Here is a 7,183-nt window from a genome sequence, read left to right as displayed (position 1 = left end):
TTAGTGTTTTCTATACCTACCCATATCCTCCCCCAGTTTGTGTTTTTGAATTTTTCTGTTTTACTTTGAAGGTCTCAGTCTAGGTTTGTGTTCTTTTCCAGATTACCTTGTGTATTTATAGTGTGTCTATCTCTGCTTGTCGTTGGTTCGTCTGTGTATCGCTGTGTCTCTAACCCCAACATTCTCCGTGCGGTTTTCCCGTGTTCGTATGATTTCAGGTTTATTTACTACTTTTCCCCAGTTTAGCTTATGTTTCAGTTTTCCCCTCCTGCACTAAAACTCACTCACATCTCTGCGTTGATCTGCATCTTCGGTCTTTCCTTACAACACCACACGACTGCTGCCACAGCCGTGACAATTATATTCATTTCACTTCAATTTTGATTTTATTTTTTATTAATGCATGTATGCATTTCTTTTTATATATAACACTTATTTACAATGGGAGTTTCCAAGGTGTGTTATTGCAAGGTAAAGGTCATTTTAAACTTTGTAAAAATATTCTACTAATATCTTATATTTTAACAGGAGTGACTGGTTTTAAAAAGGGGATTTTTTTACGTCTGTGTAATATTTCTTTAGTCTCGTTTACTCTGTTGTTTCTCTCCATACTCAACCTTGTTTTTGTTTTTCCCCTATAACACACAGTTATGCATCACATATTATAAATCTGACTTTGATAAATATTTAGATCTTCATACATTTCAGGGTCCAAGTGTGGGTTGACTGAAGTGTTTGCTTTTATCTTCACAACATCCTAAACTTTTACTGTTATGTATGAGCAGAAACGAAAAACCAAAAACAACATGATATATGCAGTACTGTCTTCAGCCTCTAGGCGACATTGTTGTTCAGGAAGTATATTCTCCTCTGAATAGCTGCTAAAAGCGCTTGTCTAACCAAAGACTGTAAACAGAAGACAAAAGTTTATGAACTGTAAAACAGAACAGATACACTGAAGCCACAGTGATATTAAACATACAGCACTGACAGTGATGACAGACAACACAGGGCTCTAGAGTGCGAACAATTTGGTCACAAATGCGACCAAATTTTTCAGTGGTGTGACTGTTCGGGTAACAAAAATAAAATAAAAATCTCTGCAACTCTCTGTGTGGTCAACAACAGACACACATTATGCTCCTATTGTGGACTAAACCAATCAGAGATAGTCAGGGGAGGGAACTCTCTGATTGGCCGTGGTCCAGTTGAAAGTGCAGTTGGAAGAGAGAGGTGAGTAGCTTGAATAAAGCGATATCAATTCATTTAATCCTGAATCGACTTTTAAATATAACTGTGTTTTGCCAGAAACACCAGATTCTCAGATTAAAGCTCACAAAACCATTTCAACAACCAGCAAATGAGAGCAGGTACACGGATTCCACACAAAGACGTAAACACAGAGCGGACCGACGCATCAGAATCAGCTTTGTATTTCTCGGCTTTCTCACCCGACGGCCCGTAGACGGACACGCTGTCGGAGCTCTGTGTTTACGTCTTTTTGTGCTGATTCTGAGCTGCAGGTTTTGTCTCTCTCCAACCAAAATTCACCGAGCCAGCAGCAAAAGAAGCAGCAAACTGCGCTTCACATTTGATAAATGTCATCATGAATTCCCTCTGAGTTTTGCTGTTTTGCTTCCACCACGATAAAAATCACACTTCATGCACAGCTCTCTCTCTCTCTCTCTCTCTCTCTCTCTCTCTGTGCTTCAAGAACAGTTTCCTGTCTCCAACCTCTGTTTTCTGCATTCTTCATTCACTTATTACCCATCAGTCTCCCGTTGTTTACAGCGCTGTCTTTTTTTTCACTTAAATGACCTCGGACAAGAAAGCCTATTTTTTCTGCTGTTGTTCAATACTGAAGAAATTTAAACTTTTTAAAATTATGCAGAATATTGCAGAATATTTTTAAGGTTTTCTGCTATAAAAAGCCAGACCAGGAAAATCTCCTTCATGTTTTTCTGTGTTTTATTCTCAGTTACTTTGACACAAAGGCATCTGCTGTGATGTTCACAATTCTGATGAAGTCTCACATGTATCAGTACTGATAAATGATCAGAATTATAATATTTCTGACTGTCTGAGGCTAAATTGAATCGAATTCGGACTTTTAGAACTAGAATCGAATGGATTATAGAAATCAGTGATGATACCCAGCCCTAGTGAGCAGCCTAGGCATGACAGAAGTGGATGTAGCTGTAATAGGAAAAGAACTATTGATAACTTTTCTGTTAAGTTAAGGCCTGATCCGTCTGAAATTCATAGCCAGTGCTCTGACACGGTGTCATCAATCTTTGAATAATGCTGAAAAAGCACAGTGTATCCAGAAAAACACATTATATGCTGCAATAAATGCACTGCCCAAGTGTCCCCTCTCCCCACTGCCTTTCAGCAGCGTGCAACAGCAAACAGGTCGTCAGAGGAGCCGAGATGATGATTAAGTTTAACATTTTCTACAATATTGACAAAGCACTTTAAGCACAAGATTGTTAGTTAATAATTTAGAAATGAATATTGTCTGTATGGACTGCAATCCCCCCCCCCCCCCCCAAAAAAAAAAGTGCACATGTAAAACTGCGGTGTTAAGCGATGCGGTTGAAAAATTTAAGTGCACCTTTTGTGCCGGTGCACCCATGGCAAACAGTTAGTCTAGAGCCCTGCAACATTACAGGTCAGTTTAGGTCAGTTCCAAAAACAACAATAAAACAATAACGCTATCAGGATAACTGGTGACTTTAAGGACATAAATCCAGTATGCCTCTGATGACTGGAGGTGAGCAGTGTTACAATTTATAAACTGATGAAAGATTTTATTACTAAAAAATTAAGGAGTGTTTTTAAAATAAAATCTTTGTGGAAAATGAAGGTGTGGCAACAAAAATAAATATATTTGAGCAATAACTCAAGTTGTTCAAATTTGGAAGGAAGCATGATCTCTGGGTGAAGACTGTAGTAACAGGAGGATGAGAAACAATGATGGTTTAATGAGCACTGAATAACAGAGAATTCATGTCTTCCATACAGTTACTGGATGTAGTGTTTGTACATCACGTTTTAAAAAATGCAAAGATAATGACTTTAAATGATCATATTAAATGGTTAATCAGTGACTTTTAAATTATAAGTTTTATTTTCATATTTAATTGATGGAATTTGCCTTCATGTTGCAACAATCAGGAACAGCTGACAGTGAAATCTCCTTTTCAGCAGGCAGTTTGTTTAAAACCAGAGTTTATTTCAAAAATATCATTAAATGGTGGACATTTTACAGTCTGCACACCCACCTGTAGCTCCAACCCCTCACAAAGTAAAGTGGCTTCACATAGTGGTGAAACCAAATACTACAATAACACCACATCTACAGTAAAAACCTGTTAACAATGCTCAAGGGTTACTTGAGCATCCCTCAAAATTTATACCCATCCTTTGCCCTTGGGACCCAAACAGGCCCCATTTTTCACTAGGGTCACACGAGGGTTAACCTGATTGTGAAATGGTTCATACTCTGATCACATCTATATGGTTTAAGTCCAGCGTGAATAATTTATGTCTCATTACAGCTCACAATGTTGTATATTAAGAATCTGAAAAGTAATAAACTGTCAATTAGTGCAATAAAAAGTGTACAGTGATAAAAATGAATATAAAAGAAAATGCTCAAGTAAAGTATTAAGAAATGTACAAACATATTCAACCAACCTGATTAAACTTAGTACTTCTTTACTTTCCACTACCTTCCACTATGGCAGTCAGCACAGCTCAGTGTTTGCAGTTATAGAACCAGTTTTACTTACAGTGTGTGTGCGCTCTGCTGTTGTGAAACAACAACATTTGAACGCATGAATGCTGAGTCAGGCTGATCCTCGAAAGGATCCAGACACACAACTACAGGATACAACCACAATACTTATTCACAACATCTTAAATGTATAAGCTCAAATATGATGACTGACACATAATGAACCCCAGAAGCAGGTACTATTTAAAGTACAAAACCTAAGAAACAGAGGAAAGGCTGCTGAACACGGAGGCACAGCAGGTGAGCTCGATGAATAGAGTCATGTTTATGTAACTGCTGGATCGAAGGAGCCTGGATGACTGAGAACCTTCACAGACTAACTGCTGGATCATATATTCAGTCAGGAGCTCCTGAAAGTCAAGTGAAAATCTTTACATTTTTCCACCGTTGAACCATTTTCCAGTTAAATTAATTAACAGACACAGTGCATCAGGTGTGAGGCTGGTTTTCACAGAAGTACAATTTGAGTTTTCTCCTTTCCAGCTGCTCCTTTGGTCTCTCCTCATCAGTTCGTCAATTCAATTCAATTTTATTTATATAGCGCCAAATCACAACAAAAGTCGCCTCAAGGCGCTTCATAGATACAGAGAAAAACCCAACAATCATATGACCCCCTATGTGCAAGCACTTTGGCGACAGTGGGAAGGAAAAACTCCCTTTTAACAGGAAGAAACCTCCGGCAGAACCAGGCTCAGGGAGGGGCGGGGCCATCTGCCCCTCCCTGGTTGGGGTGAGAGAAGGAAGACAGGATAAAAGACATGCTGTGGAAGAGAGACATATTTAAAACAGATATGACTCAATGTAGAGAGGTCTATTAATACATAGTGAGTGAGAAAGGTGACTGGAAAGGAAAAACTCAATGCATCATGGGAATCCCCGGCAGCCTACGTCTATTGCAGCATAACTAAGGGAGGATTCAGGGTCACCTGGTCCAGCCCTAACTATATGCTTTAGCAAAAAGGAAAGTTTTAAGCCTAATCTTAAAAGTAGATAGTGTCTGTCTCCTGAATCCAAACTGGAAGCTGGTTCCACAGAAGAGGGGCCTGAAAACTGAAGGCTCTCCCTCCCATTCTACTTTTAAATACTCTAGGAACAACAAGTAGGCCTGCAGAGCGAGAGCAAAGTGCTCTAATAGGGTGATATGGTACTACAAGGTCATTAGATAAGATGGGGCCTGATTATTTAAGACTTTATATGTGAGGAGCAGGATTTTGAATTCAATTCTGGATTTAACAGGAAGCCAATGAAGGGAAGCCAAAACAGGAGAAGTATGCTCTCTCTTTCTAGTCCCTGTCAGGACTCTTGCTGCAGCATTTTGGATCAGCTGAAGGCTTTTCAGTGAGTTTTTGGACATCCTGATAATAATGAATTGCAGTAGTCCAGCCTGGAAGTAATGAATGCATGAACTATCCTTATGAGGAGCAGCTTCCTGTGCTGCTCCTCATAAGGACGCATCTTATGACATCTCAGTTTAATGTGAGAACTCATTATCGCAATTTATTCATTAAATGTTTACAATTCACCTAGACTTCACCAATTATTGTACTGAGCCTTGCAATTGGATTTTTTTTCATCCGCCTCAGCTTATAGATAAGGTAGAAAAAGCTCCTCCTCCTGCCCCTCCCTTATCTCTGGTAGGTTCCTAGCAGGTGTTTGTTTTTCCAGCTAAGCAAACAAAGAAAGAGGCGACCTTGTTTCAGTCACTCTACTCTCTCTTCCACCCTCCTCTCTACCACACCTGAAACGGTCAACTTCAACTTTTTATCATCTGCTGATCAGTTGGAAACTGTTTATGCTGGGAGCAAACATTCAGTCTTTGCCTGAGTGCTGAATCAGCCACGTCAGTGAAACCTCCCATCCAATCTCCCATCAGTAAGTCTGTGTTCCTGTAGCTGCCTCGATGATGACTTACCTGTTTCTCTCCTCTGTGCAGCAGTCCTGCCATTTTCCCATGTGAGGGAGAAATGTGTGAGAGAGCTGTGGAGGAGATTCTGTTCCTGTTTGTGAAATTAAAACTCTGGATTCATTGACAAACTTTCCAAGGACCTTGTTAATAAAGTCTGTGGATTTATCCCTGCCTGAAGATTGTGTAAATAGTTTCCACTTCATGACTCCTGCATCTGAGTCCATCCTGCCTCACTGGATATAAAAATACAACTTGTTTCAGTATCAGTTCATCTTTTAGTGACTGTTTATGCGGATGTGTGACTTGCAGTCGGAGCATGACCCGTAACAACTGTGCCGTGTTTTTGAGGGTCTTTTCTTTTCTGTGGATGATCATTCCTGGCAGAGCAGGTGAGTTTGTTCCTGCCTTGTTTTTCATTTAAATAATGATTAAGACAATAATGTACAGTAAATGTTGCAGCACAGAGGAAAATGTGTCAAGATACAAACTTTACATTTTAAAGCTTCACAATAAGGATGATAATACATCAGTGACCAACAATGTCCAGTGACTTTTGTCACTGTGCTGTAAATATGATCACTAACATCTAACAGCTGTTACTCATGTTGACTTTGAATGAGGAAGTAAAAGGCCTGTGGATGGAGCAGGAGGGGGAGGGGAACTATTGAAAAGATGCTTCCTGTCAGTAGGTTAGGTTCAGAGTCTGTTATTCCAGTGACTTGCTCAGAGGTTAAATGAGCTTTCTGTCTGAATTTTCCAAACTCCAGGATGGACAAATTTAGTTTTCAGTAAATCTGCTTTCTGGAGCAGAGCTCTGGCCACTCTTGGACTTACTGAGACTGTGGGGTTAGTGAGAGAGATGTGGGTGCAGGGCTTTTCTGATTTTGCATATAATTTGCATACCAGTTCATGTGGAGAAAGAGAAGTAGGCAAAGCAGGTAATTTTAAAACTGAAAGTTCAGAGCTGAAGTTTTACTTTCGTCACATTTTTATCTGTCCGGCTGGGGTATTCCCATGATTAGGGATGGGTATCGTTTAGGTTTTATCCGATACCAGTACCAAACCGGTACTTTTGAAATGGTGCCGGTGCTTAAACGGTGCTCGAACCGGTGCTTAAAGAATGGAGAACACACACTTTGTCCAAAAACCTCTCATGTTCAGCTGGTTTTTGTAAAAAGATAACAATGTTAGCCTTTTCTGCAGCTATAGGGCATATATGGTATCACTCTTGGCTGGAAGCAGTGCTTAAACAATGGAAAAAAACACAAACTTTATCCAACAACCTCTCATGTTTAACTGTTTTCCACTTTTTCTTTAGTCATTTTAGCCTTTTTGGCCAGGGTGAAGGGAGTACCTGCTATCAAACAAGAAGACAGCCGCATGTAGCTATGATGATGTTTGCTAGTTCACCTTACATGCATTAATTTAATAACGTGGTTAGCCTACTCAACGTAAATTACACACGAGGAACATTAAGC

This window comes from Rhamphochromis longiceps, linkage group LG9, assembly GCF_057381845.1.
Source record: "Rhamphochromis longiceps isolate RC_006_pf linkage group LG9, R_longiceps_female_GT1.1, whole genome shotgun sequence".
Lineage (NCBI taxonomy): Eukaryota > Metazoa > Chordata > Actinopteri > Cichliformes > Cichlidae > Rhamphochromis > Rhamphochromis longiceps.
The sequence above is the reverse complement of the archived record's forward strand: the minus strand, read 5'-3'. Positions refer to the sequence as shown.